General features: G+C 39.9%; 1 protein-coding gene across 3 annotated transcripts in view; it reads right to left on the bottom strand.

The window, feature by feature from the left end:
• Positions 1 to 14,538, bottom strand: part of OPCML (opioid binding protein/cell adhesion molecule like) — a 1,065,414-nt gene that overhangs the window by 557,249 nt on the left and 493,627 nt on the right. The window lies entirely within an intron of this gene.

The raw sequence follows: 14,538 nt of genomic DNA, 5'->3' as shown, positions 1-14,538 counted from the left end.
TTATAAAATACCCTTGACCAAGTCAAATACTTAATAGATAGTAATCCATGTTTAATGATATCAGCTTTCAAGGTCTGCATTGGGGGATGTCCATAATCTATAATTGCAGCTGCTTTTATCATTTCTCATACTAGCAAAATCCTCCAGGAAATATGCAAAACTCCAGAATGGAAGAGAAGTCATAAAGGATACATAAAAACCATAATTCCATGTCATTCAAAGGATAAGCCAATGCCCTGCAATTAAAAGAAAAAGAAAGAAAGAAGAAAGAAAGAAAGAAAGAAAGAAGAAAGAAAAGAACTTCTTGAGAAAGAATATGGAATGGTTAAACAGGAGTCTTAAGAAGAAAAAAATAATAATAACTAAGGACTATGCTCAACAGACTGGAAGCCTTTTTTAAAAATTTATTTTACATTTTATTTGCTTTTGAGAGACAGAGACAGAGTGCGAGCAAAGGAAGGGCAGAAAGAGAAGGAGACACAGAATCCGAAGCAGTCTCCAGGCTCTGAGCAAGCATTCAACACAGAGCCCGACGTGGGGCTCGAACCCACAAAGCGTGAGATCATGACCTGAGCCAAAGTCAGAAGCTCAACCGACTGAGCCACCCAGGCGCCAAGACAACAGACTGGAAATCTTAATTTCAATATCTAGCACACCCATACCTATGTTCACACACACAGAGAAACTAATGCTCCTGAGATGGCAGGACTCCTTCTTTCCTAAGAGTGAAACCTTATAACCAGAAAAGCAGTCCCTGGTTTTCAGGCCCAGTTGGCAGAATGAAGTCTCAGCAGAAGGTAAACTAGGCCGAGCTTTTCACTAGACTGTATTCTTGTGTGGATTAACCTTTAGTCCTTCCCTCACACCATGGTCATTGGTTGTAACTGAACACTAAGTAGTGGCTGTCCACACCAAACCTTTCCTACTAGCTAAAACCCAGTCAATAGCTGGCTACATTACTGCGGCTGCTTTGAGGGTGGAAGAGTGATAATGTCACAGACCTAGTGTGATCAAAAAAATAAATAAATTGTTGGGATCATCTTGAGTATCAGCCTTCCAAGTGTACTTCAATCAAACATTGTCCAAAGTAGGGACCGCTGAAGGTACTGAGATCAGAGATAGAGATCTCTAGGTCAGCTCAGCCTCAGAGCACATAAGTATGGACCCCAGGCTCAGCTGAACTATAGGAGAGAGCTCCTCTGTAGCTGTGGCATAAGAAAGATGTGTTCAAAGAGATCCTAACCATTTGCCAGTGGTGTTCCTAGCACCCTTGCTTTAATATGGTGTAATCATTGCAACGAGTCATTTTAATTACAATTAACAAATTTATTTTTTAAGTAACAAATGGCTGAGATTATAACTTTACTTTTTTGATAAACGTAAAGAGAGAAAAGTTGAGCACAAATGCTTTGAAAGGAGTTAAATAAATAGGTCAGATGCTAAGACTGGGATTGAACTCGAGGTCTGGACAAGAGTTCCAAAAAAAAAAAAAAAAACACGAAAAACAAACAAAAAAAAACACCTTATAATTTTGAAAGGACAATTCTTTTTCTTAAGATTTTTTTAATGTTTATTAATTTTTGAGAGAGAGAGAGAGAGGGAGGGTGGAGGAGGGGCAGAGAGACAAGGAGACACAGAATCCGAAGCGGGCTCCAGGCTTTGAGTTGTCAGCACAGAGCCTGATGTGAGGCTTGAACTCACAAACTGTGAGATCATGACCTGAGCAGAAGTCAGACGCTCAACCGACTGAGCCACCCAAGCCCACTGAAAGGACAATTCTTAAGATCAGGAATGGATCCAGGGATTCCCCCTTAACTTATTCAGCCTTGAATATTCACTCAGCCTGATAAAATACGCACTATTATCCCAGTTTGATAGATGACGAAGAAGTCACAGAGGTTAAATAACTAACCAAAGTTACAGAGCTACTAAGAGCAAGGCTAGAATTCCATTCCAGGTCTATCTGAATGTAAAGTACCTACTTAGTTGTCACTGAATTAAACAGACAAGAAAGGCTTTTCAGTTCTTCATTCATGCATTCATAAAGATCTGTCTTTGAATCTTGGCTAACCACTTATATCCATGTTACCCTGAGTAAGTCTCAACACTTTCTACCAAGAGTAGGGAGTGTCTTTGCTTTCTTCACCTATACATGAGGATGATGATGCCCATTTTGTGTGCCTGTAGGGGTAGTGTGAGGTTAGATAAGATGGTACATGTAAAAGTTCTCAGTAACCTGTAACATGTTATTCAATGTAAGACACATTTATAAACCTAGTGTTCACCTAAATATAGAATTATTTTCCATAAGTTGTGTGTGTGTGTGTGTGTGTGTGTGTGTGTGTGTAGAGAGAGACAGAGCAAGAGAGTGAGATTGGATAATTGTAAATTATTCTAGAATTAACCAATCCGATAAGACCTTATAATCAAATTTGCCGTGATTGATGCTGGAATGTTTCAAGACTACTTGCAAACACTGATCTCCCGTTTGATGAAATAACCCCATGAGTTGTAGGTATTATGTTCCTTACATCAATGGGAGAAAATGAGACCTGTAAGACAGGGCCTTTTTTGATATGCCACAAAATATCAAGTACAATTTCTTCATTCATCTGTGATTGTTAGCATAGGGCAAAGATTTGAAAAGGCAGAAGTCTGAAATTAGCATCACTGGGCCCATATCAAGTGAGTCTATGCTCCTTCCTGGGGTTGTAGGGAAGAATCTTTTGTTTGCTTTTTTCAGTTTCTGCTGGCTGCTGACATTCCTTGACCTGTGGCCACACCATTCCAACCTGCAAGGTCAGCATGTTCAAATCTTTCTCTGCTCTATCAGCACATCACTTTCTCATCTGTGTCATAAAATCTTTCACTACCTCTCTCTTGTAAGGATGTACGTGATTGTGTTTAGGGCCCTCCCACGTAATCCAGGATAATCTCCCTATCTCAATCCTTAACTTAATCACATCTTCCAAAATCTCTTTCTTGTCATATAAACTGACATTCACAGGTTCCCAGAGGAGAATGTAAATGTCTTTGGAGAGCCATTTTTCAGTCTATCACATAATTCCATTATTTTATAGGAGCATATTTGGAAAACATAGCATGCTATTGCTTCTTGTAGTGAATTAAGGTCCCTAACTCTTGAATATCTAACTTTTAACAAAACAAATCTTCTCCAAGAAATGGAAAAATGAACAAAGCAGGTCTTTGCGTACATCTTGTGCTCTTACCCCCTACCTATGACAGATGTCAGACTATCCCTCACTCTCCCGGTGTGCATCTGGAATCATAGGTTGGGGTACCTGTCATTCTGTTCCGCATGCAGTAGGTTACCCCCAGTCTCTTCACCTGCCACTAAAGCTGGCACATGTCTCTCAACCCACTGAAGTTGGGCTGAAAAGCCAGCTGGAAAAGAGGAGATGAAGAGGCAAAGGAGTGGGGACATTGGCGGCTGTGTTCCAGTTTGGAAGGAAGTTGGGCACCCACACATTCCCACAGCCGGAGCAAGCATTCCAGAGAGTAGATCCCACTCTGTGTCTGCTATTTAATCTGAGACGGCCTCCATCCACCTTACCTGAAAATCATTTCCCATAGTCAACGCCCCTTGGGACAGAACTTTCTCCTTAGAGACTCTAGTGAGGAAAGAAAGTGTGATTTTGCTGTAGCTATTATTATTATTATTATTAGGCTCCTTTGGATTCCTGTGGTATTGATGTTCTGTTAATGGCTCCATGCTCTCCTTAGAGTCAGTTGGAATCCTGTCTATCATCTGCAAATGACAGCCAAGAATGAGCAAAATAGAGGAATGCTGTGGGGTGGTTGGCAGAAGGGATGCAGGGTCCAGCCTGAAAATGCCCTCTGCAGACTACTGAGGCCTGACCTTGTCATGCTGACTTTGCTTTGTAGTTCTTCTAATCCCTTCCAGTGAAAGCCAACATAGGCATAGCCCATTTCAGAGGAAGTGCTCTGCTCTGCTCTACCCATCAGCAGGCGAGGAGATCTGTGCTGCTGCTTCACTTCAGGGTCCACTTGATGTTAGCTGACATTAGCCCTCTACAGATTCGGTCTACACTAGGCCCTTGGGTGGACAGGGACTGAGACTGTCTCTCTTTCCTTCCACTGCATTCCTCCTGCTCTGCCCCTCCCTTGCATTAAGAGAAGCTGGATCAAATACCATCTCCCATACAGATATCAGTGGGTTATGATGCTTCTGCTTTCTTTATCCCTTCACTAACTTCTGTGGACTCTCTCCAGTGGCTCTGCCTTCTGGTTACCTCCACTGCTCTGAGCTAGTCTAACACTGCCTTCACTTCCCATTTAGAGGGCTGTGAGTGCTTCTCCACTGTTGCCTCTTTCCATCCTTCCCTTTTTCTGAACCATTCCCTCATCAGTCAGAGCCATCTTTCGCATATGCTTAAAGTCCTTGATGGTTACACATTAAGCTAGAATGAAATACAAACTTAGATTAAATCATGGTATGCTCTGATGCTCACCTACCTCTCCAACCAATATCCCTGGACACTGTTTTCCATCACATTCCTACTGCCAATCACAGCTCCTGGGGAAGAGGAGATTCTAAAAGATTAATTGTGGGACAAATGAATGAATGAATGAATGTCTATAGTCTTGTTCCCAGATTGCTTGGAAATACAGAGGTGGCAAATGTGATGTGGGTATATTTGGCAAACGTGGTTTCTACCTAAGTTACAATTTTCCATCACCACTACCTCCATACCACTTGGGTATTCTTCTCTTCTGTAAGAACATGTGGCAGATCATATTGGATGAGACCAGTGCCGCTGGTCTCCTCTGCCATTTCCAGAGGCAAGATACACTTTTTAAAAGATTTTGCATACACACACACCTGTCTGTGTGTGTGTGTGTGTGTGATGTTTTTTGTGTGTATGTTGTCTTTGTCGGGGACTACAGATATATCCCAAACCTTCACAGCATTCCTTTCTGGTAGTTCAGTGACCCAAGAAGAAACTGTTAGGCATGGAGAGATATTTCTCAATGTATTATGCACATCTGATCCAGATTTCCCCAATGAATCTCTTCTGTGAATCTCATTTTTTTTGTAATCTTTTTTTCTTTCCAAGTTCCATTATTCTATAATCTCCTTCCTTTCTGGAGATGGGCATTCCCTTGGCCCTGTGGGACAGAGATTGCTGATTGTTACTCAGTATCCATATTTATCTTTACTGTTAATCACAGAATCCTGGAATTTCTAGGCATCTGTTGGGTTAGCTGTGACCTTATGACTAAATTCTGACAAATAAGTTGTGTGGCACTTCCAGGATGAGTTTTTAAAGCAAGGGCACCCCTTTTCCTGTACTTCTTCCTTCTTCCTGTTTGGAATGTGGACTTCATGGACCCGGTGAGATTAACTATTTGGTTATCCTAAAGTGACATTGGAAATAGAGAGTGCACAGCAGAACAATGAGACCTAGTTCTTTTTCTGACTTTAAGTCACCGTAAGACCTTGAACAAGCTGCTTCTTTACTTTTAAATGAACAAGAAAGTCTTGTCTTGCTTAATCATCATAATATTTTTGTCATAGATTAACCTAATTTGAAATAATGAACTCCGATTTTGCACATGTTTGGTACAGGAAGTGTCAAAAGTAGATGGCTGACTGCTATGCTTTGCTGGCCAGAACTATGTAAAACACACCATTTCTTTCTACTTACAACACTGTTTGTTTATTTGTGATTTAACATTAGTCAGCATTATATCTAAGAGCAACATCAGACAACATTTATACATTTTCCACAGGACACAGGTTCATTGGCTCATTCTATATGCCAAAGAAAGTAGAGGCATTAGCAAAAAATGCAAATAATTCACTGTTGTGTTTAGAAAATATTTATGTACATTGCATTCATCATATATATATATATATATATATATATATATATGTATGTATATATATATATACCGTCTTTTGTAGTCCCATGTGTCTGCCATTTCCACTTTTGCTATTACAATTGTTCCTACACTTTTTTGCCTGTGAGTTATAAGCGTCTATGCATTGGCCTGACAACATCAGCCCTCCATGTGCTCCCAGGTCCTTCCTTCTATGGAGGTAGGGACAATGCCCTGGAAGGGGCCAAGACAATTATGTCAGAATGCAGCCAAACATCCCTGGACAGAGGTGGAGGACACCAGGCACATGCAGTTTTCTGTCAAGGGGCTGGCTGAGATGGAGTAGTGTTTGCGGTCTGAGCTGGAGACCTGCCTAATAATCATCTACAGAATACCTGAGCTATTAATCCTTCACTCTCAAAAGCAATCATAGTCACTTAATTTAAAACAGAGGAGGGAAAAGCAGGGAAAGGAAAGTCCTTCGCTTTTCTGACTTTCAGATCACATGTCAAACCAATTCAAGAGCAGACATATCCCCAAAGCATTTTTGCCCCCAAACTGATCAGGCACCTCTATGGGTTCAACCCCACAAATTGTGGTGTTGGGGATTTCCCCCATACACACAGCTTAACAAGACTCATTTTAGAGTTTTGTTTTGCCTTCCCTGCCCCCTTTCTTGCTTTTAGCAGCTCCCTGTTATCATATTCAAAAATGCCTGAAATTCTGCTAGCTGGTGCAAGAGTACAGCTCCATCTATAAATGACCTCAGCAGAACTCCGGATTGATTTAACCTCCGTTATCTGTGTGATTAGCTCAGCCACAGAGCAGATACTTGGTGCTTATCAGCCCATTAAAGAGTCAAAGAATGCTGTTACCAGTTTTTTATCTCCAAAATGCACACAAAGCCCTGCTGATTATTCTATTAATTTGTTAATGAACCTGTCCAGTAGACAGATTCTCTGTTCCTTTGGAAGGCAGGGTGGGAAATTGAGCATTTAAAGGGGTTTGAGCCCTCAGAGCTGAAGCTTAAAACTTTGGAAGTACCTGTGGAAACTGAGATACAGGTGCTTGTTTTCATTTTGTTGTCTTTTAATCTCTTACGGAAATAGAAGGCACATGGAGAGACAAATAAATTAGGCTGGAAAAAATTCAGTGTGTAATAGAAACAGACCCAAGCCCAGGATGCCTGGAGGAAAGGCTGGGCATAGAAATTATGAATAGTGTAGCACATGTATCAGGTCTTCTTGGGTTCCTATCTTCTTTCAGCTTTTTTCATTGCAAAACAGATGACAATACTATCCACAAACAAAGGATTCTGGGGAAAAATCGTTTATATTTTTCTTGCATATATTGTCCTGTACTTGGGAGCTATTACAATTATATGATTATCCTCTTAGAAATGCAGAAAATTCTATGAGGGCAGACACATGTATACAAATACTCAAAGTGTGCCCAGGGTGCTTTATCATTAGAGTTATCAAGTCAGTGCAACCCTGTAATATGGCTACATGTTCTCTGGTTCTCCAAAGAGTTCACCAACTACTAAAGCTCTTCAGTTTTCCAAGTCTCTTGGGTAGAAATATGGCTTTAAAATAGCATCAGTATCCCAGGAATCCCTGGGTTGTCCCATTTGCTACAGAATTAAGGTTAGTTTGTTTATGGATTAGCCACTTGTGAGTTATGGAAAGAGAACAAGTGCGTCATAGGAAGTTGACAATTGATCATTACACATCCCAGTGGACTGGTAGACAATTAAAATGTAAATGAAAATTAGGTGGTGAAAAAAAAAAAAAAAGATTCCCATCAAAATCAGAGCAAAATTTCTGAAGATTTCCAAGGTTATACTGAGAATATTTCTTCCCTGGGTTATTTTTCCTGCTGTTGTGGATGCCATGATGTGTTACACAAATCCTTGGAGAGGCACTCATTTTCCTAAATGCCAGAAATATTCATCCTGGAAGTTTTCTACCAGTTGACCGTCTCTCTGGGACATGCCCTAATCAGAGGTCACCTTGTTTCATCAAAGGTCATTTTGCTCTATCTGAGGTCAGGCTATCTCATCCGAGATCACCTCACATTAATGGGGTAGCCCACTTCCAGGGCCCAAGTTGTATGGGGATACAAAATTCTGGCACCCTTCCCTCCTCATCTGGGGCAACTCTAAAGGGTTATCTTAGCTCCAGAGTCTCCTGTAGTATTGACTGAGTCCTCTGGTAAACTACATGAAACCAGCCTTCCCTTTGGCCAATTCTGATTCCTTCCCTTGTTGCACACACATATTGTTCCAAGCATACTCAAGAATAAACTTCCTGCACAAAATTCTCCAGTTGAGAATCTATTTCCATGGAACTCACCCTAAGATATCTGGTAATATGAGTGATCTCTTCATAAACATGCCTGATTAAGAAGTCACAGCAAGAAGACTAGGTAAATTTTCCACATTGCTAAGGGTGTTAGTATGGATTATGTGTACTGATGTGGAGTGATTATTATTAGGACATCTATATAAAAAGTTTTGATTACTGAACCAGAGTCAGCATGTACGGAAGTTTCCAGTGGAATTAAAAGCATTCTTTGATGCTTTCCTGTTTAACATAAACAATAACTTAGATGAGCATTTATTTACTCTTTATCCTTTCAAGAAAAAGGCACGTGGTATCTACCAATATAGATACAATCTCTGATCTCATGAAATTTCAAATTTTGTAAGTAAGCAGACATAAAAGACTTGCTTGTCAAAAATATAATAGCACACATTGAGAAGAGCTGGCTAACGTGAGAAACAACAGAATCTAGAATAAAAAAGATGCTCATGGTCTGTCCAAATATAACAAGTTTATATTACTAGGAGCACATTAAGGAAGTCTGGTGTTTTAGTTCCTAAAATCAATTGTACTGATAGAAGATTGGTGAACCTGGCTTAACGATAAAAGTGCAAAAAATCTAGATGATTGGATTCAGCTGAATAGTATCCAGACCAAGAGAGGTATTGTTTTGCTGTGTTCTGCACCAGGTGGACAGTATGAAGTACTGGGTTCAGTGCTAGGTACCAACATCAGAGGGCATTCAGTACATGATGCCCAGAATGGAGAAAGATCCAGAAATTCACATATTTGAAGACTAGGTCTCCCTGGTGTTTTTTCATAATCTGCAATTAAAACCAAAGAGTGTCACAGATCCATGTTCCCTGTGCCTTTGTATTTTAGTCCCCACTGTCCTTTGCACCTGGAATAGTCCTTTCCAGGCTTCAAGATACAGTTTGAAAACAACCTTTTCAGTGAAACTAACTCTTCCACATCTGGGGAGTTGGTGGCTTCCTTCTCTGCAACACAGGGACAGTGTGTCCATATGTCTATCACTGCATTCATCATGACTCATCTTCTTCTAGTTATGCTAATTGACACAGGGCTGTCAGTGTATCATATCATTGTAGTTCTAGTTTCTGGCATAGTGTCTGATATACAGAAAGTATTTATCAGTATTTGGTAATTGAATGAGATGTGTGAATAAATAGACAAATTAAAAATGAACAAATGAAGAAGCTAAGAAGCAAATTCTAAATGCAAGAGGGGACAGCTTAGAGGTAAGCAGACTTAGAAGAGGTTGAAGAGTCTTCAAATATTTAAAGAGTTATTAAAGTATCCTTGTAGCACAATAAAGAAATGTGGACTGGATCATAGTTTAATGGAGTGAATCTGTAATTAATTTAATAACTGTGACCAAAAGTTTCTGATTAATGAATTTCTGGCAATCTGGAAGGAGTTTCCCAGTGATAACTGTCTTTAGCCTTATCCTATTCAATATTTTTATCAATGTCTTGAATAAAGATACAAAACCTATACTGTCAAAATTTATGGATGACATGAAGCCAAGTGGAATAGTAAATAAATTGGAGACAAAAACAGGATCTAGAAATATCTCAAGAGGCTAGAATTATGAGCTGAGTTTACCAAGCTGACATTAAAAAGAGGGAAATAGAAAGCCATGCCTTCAGATCCCAAAACAACTATAAAATAGAAGATGAGAAACGTGTAGCCAAGCTGCAGCATTTGTAAAAATCCACAGGGAATTCAGTTGAGGATAAGTTGATAATGAGTTCATATCTTGAATCGACTTGCAAACTTAGGAAACATGATTGGTAGTGCAACAATACCTGGAAATGTTTTAGAAGGATGTAGATGAACTGCTGCCAGAGGGGTTCAGGACAGAACAACAGAACATGGCTAGAGTCCTTGAAACCATGTTATTTAAGGAAATAAGAATCCAGCAGGATAAAGACAAAGACAAGAACATTTAGTAGAGATCCTATTGTTAAATGAGTAAGAGCTGAAGGATTTGCTTCTAGCAAATAGGATCAGACTCTGTCAATTTTAAGTAGTAGAATGATGTTTAATGGTAACAGGTATAGGAAAACTTATTTCTATTTAGTAGAAGGATGATGAATTCTTAAAGTCACAGTTATGCAACCTTGGTGTTGGCCATTGTGGGGAAAAGTGAGCTCCCTTAATACTAGTGACTAAGGGTTTTGAGACTAACACCCATTGGGGACCCTCTGCTTTAGATTCACATACAGCATGGGTAATTGGAGTCCATAGTCTTTGGGGTTCCTGAGACTCTCTCAGGAAGTGACCTCTGTGATTCTGCCTGGAGGAGACATAAACTCCAAAAATTATGGGTAAGATTAATTCAAGGGCCAACCTTCTTTTTCTTAAAATGTTTATTTATTTTTGAGAGAGAGAGAGAGAGAGAGAGAGAGAGAGAGAGAGAGAGAGAAAGCATGAGCATGGGGGCCAGAGGAGGCAGAGAGAGACAGAGACACACAATCCATCCAAAGCAGGCTCCGGGCTCTGAACTGTCAGCACAGAGCCTGACATGGGACTCGAACTCATGAATCATGAGTTCATGACCTGAGCTGAAATCAGATGCCCAATTGACTAAGCTACCCAGGCGCCCCTTTAAGAGGCAAACCCTCTTAAGATTAAAGTTATTTAGGGGCGCCTGGGTGGCCCTGTCGGTAAAAGACCGACTTCAGCTCAGGTCATGATCTCATGATTCTTGAGATCAAGCCCCACATTGGGCTCTGTGTTGACAGCTCAGAGCCTGGAGCCTGTTTCTGATTCTGTGTCTCCCTCTCCCTCTGCTCCTACCCCACTCACACTCTGTCTCTCTCTCAAAAATAAATAAACCTTAAAAAAATTTTAAAAAAAGATTAAAGTTATTTAAATTTATTCAATTTAAATTCAATTTAAAAATTGAATAAACAGTGATTTCTCTTTCCCTCTGGAAATATTGTTATAGTAAGGAGAGTTGTATTTGATAGGAAGCTAGGAAGCTAGAATGGAAGATATTCGAAGTCCCTTCAGCATCAAGGATTCTGAAGTAAAATGGAAAGACTTGGGACAATCAAAATTGGTTTATAGTCTAAGTTCTGACAGAATGTGACAAGTCATATAGCCATTCTTAAACCAATTTGCTCATCTGCAAAATGGGCCCACCATCACTTCTTTTGCATATCTTACAAGGTGTTAAAAAGTAAAATAGAATAGCATGTACTGAAAGCTGCTAGAAAAGTTGACTAAGTACCCTGCAGTATTGACGTGCTCCTGGCATCCTTGTGGGTGCTGACACTAACACTATTTAGATCTTCTTACTCCTTCATTCACCTACATCCCCCGCATCACTCATTCTCCTGTAAGGAGCTGTAATGTATTCTTGCCTGGCAGGGAAAGCACCTGCCTCACTCACTGTATTGGTCTAGAGCAAAGGCTGATAAGCTTTTCTGTAAAGGGCTAGATAGTAAATATTCAGGTTTTGTGGGTTATATGATCTCTGTTACAGCTACTCAACTCTGCTGATGTAGCATAAAAACAGCTGTAGAAAATATGTAAACACATGAGCATGACTATGTTCCAATATAGCTTAATCTAGAAAACAGGTGGCTGGCCAGTCTTGGGCCACAGGCTATAGTCTGCTGGTTCCTGATTTAGACAAATCATTCTCTACTGGGGGCAATTTTGCCCCATACAGGCATTGCACAATGTCTGGAGACATTTTTGGTTATCACAACTGGGAGTCGTGATGTTCTTTTACTGGCACCCGGGAGGTGGAGAGTGGGGATGACCCTGTTAAACATCCCACAATACACAGGACTGTCCTCCACAACAAAGAACTATCAGATCAAAATGTCAATAGTGTCAAGGTTGAGAAGCACTGGTCTAGACAAAATAAATAATCCCTTTTGCTTATCAGAGTTCCTCAGCATCAAGCTCAACCTCCTGCTTGATTTCTGGAGCCCCAGAAGATTTGGGTTCAAAGCACTTGGAAAACAAAGAGGGGAATAGTGAATGTTTCAGTTAATTCAAATAAATGGTAAAATAATTCAATGTAAACATTCATCAAAGAAGCATTTTCTTTAATAATGGTATATGTTACACATAGCAGAAACTCAACTCATAATTTAAATTTGTTAGATTAAAAACAAAGGTAAAATCGAGATCATCTAATGCTGAACAACAATAGGCTTGCAGTTGGACTTTCTCATAGCTTCCTGGATATTTTAGCATTTGGAACAGGACTCCCAGATGGCTCACTTCCATTGGCTTGTGAGTTGGGCTGGCATCTCCCCCAGGCATTAGCACCCTTGTTATCTTATCAACCCCCTCATTCTACAAACAAGGCAACAGGCACAGAGATGTCAGGTACCTAGCTCTTGGTCACCTAGCTTTTTAGTGGTAGGACTGAATCTAGAACTATTTTTCTCCATGAGGCCCCTCTGAACTCCCCCACACCATGTAGGCCCTGTTGTACAAAGACAATGACAGTTACTTATCAAAAGATAAAACATCTCTTTGATATAAAAATTACAAGGACTTTCCCTTTTTTTCATGGCCTAAATCACTTTTTGGTTAGTGTACAATATCTCAAAAATAAAATGTTTAAAATAATGCAATGAATTAGGAAAAATGAATTTAAACAATGTACACATCCAATTACTACCAGTCCTGTAAGAAGGCCAAATTTCATTAAAGTGAAACTCATTAAAGCTTCTTATATTGAAGTATTCTAACAAAGGTTTATTTAAACATTTTCTTTTGAAGATGAAGTATTTTAGGATGATAAAGATAATTACTCATTGTAAGCATAATGGTCCATTTGACAGAAGGAATTAAATGTAAGTATAATTTCTAATAAAAATTAAAAACCTCTCTTCTACCACCCTACTTTGTAACATATTTTAAAAGAGAGATGGTAAAAAATGTCCCTTGATCCACCTCCTCCTAAATCCACTTAACACTGTATAGTCAGGGCTCTTCAGAGTTGCTTACAGCAGTGAGTGAAGAAGAGCCCTGTGTCCTACTGGAACTCCAAGGCGGTACTTATACCTGCAGCAAGTGGTGATTTGGTCTGGGGCAAATGTCATAAAAACATAGCTCTATATTCAGTTCCAATTCTTGCCTACTAGGCTGCAAGATTTTCTGTTCCTGCTGCTTCTCCATCTCAAGATGGTTATTCTACCACAGGCCTTTTTCAAGGATTCTAAAGCCTCCCAGTTCATTGAAATATTACCATCCATCTACCAGCAGGATCCAGAGTGCTGCTGCCCACATCTATATTTCCATGCAGGAAAAGATCCATTGATTTTCTTCTGTGATGCATAGAATGCACTACTTTGAGATACATGTTCTTCTGTGTTCTCTTGGACCACAGGGCTCAACCACATGAGGCTTCCTTTTGCGTGCACACGGGAAGTCCAGTGGGGGAAGTGGGAAGCAGAACTATAGGATTTTAATGTATGTTTTACTCAACTATTTCCTATGCTAGCCATTTTGAACACTGATCATGACCAATTTATCTCTATGTTTCTCTCCTGCCCTCTGTTTTCCAACCCACATCTACTGCCCTAATCCCAGTGCCATATTTTCTGCTAGGTGAACTCTTGCATAAACCTCCCAAATTGCCAGATCTAGAAGAATGGAAGAATAGGCCAATGCATCTCAGCATATGCACTCAATGTAATAATGTACAGCAATCAAAATGAATGAAGTATAGCTCCAGGCAACATATGGGATGAAACTTTAGTAACTCAATCACAAATACAAAAGATTATGAACAGCATGGTGCCCTCTTGTAAATTAAAAAGAAAATACCTAAACAATTACAAATGAGAAATGCACATATATATGAGAAAAACAGATAAGTAGGTTGAAAGATTGATTGATAAAATTATTGATTAATCAATCATTAGATACGAGATAGGATAGGGGAGGATACACACGAGTAGATAAGTTGCCAGTGCTCTGGCTTCTGTGCTGGGTGTAGTGTTCAAAAGTATGCATTATATTTGGAAGGGGAAAGAAGGAGGGAGCGAAGGAGGAAGAAAGTAAGAATGAGAAAAAAGCCACAATTGTGAGTGTGGCATGAACCCATAATTGTAATTAATCCCATTCTATGTGCCTGAGTTGCACACAGAAAGGAAAATTTGACTAGTCATTCCTACATGCTCACCACCTTCCAGGACTCCCCATCACAAATTCAAGATGTGAAGTATCCTCCCCCTGACTGCTGCATGACTTCCAACATCATCTGTGGTCGTTGTCCATATAGGTTCCAGCTATACTTGGCTCTGAATTTCCTTTCCCATCCTGACAAGCACTTTCAGACCACTCTGCCTTT

This window comes from Panthera pardus, unplaced genomic scaffold (genome assembly GCF_024362965.1).
Source record: "Panthera pardus isolate Hobbes unplaced genomic scaffold, ASM2436296v1 HiC_scaffold_12, whole genome shotgun sequence".
Classification (NCBI taxonomy): domain Eukaryota; kingdom Metazoa; phylum Chordata; class Mammalia; order Carnivora; family Felidae; genus Panthera; species Panthera pardus.
The sequence above is the reverse complement of the archived record's forward strand: the minus strand, read 5'-3'. Positions and strand labels throughout refer to the sequence as shown.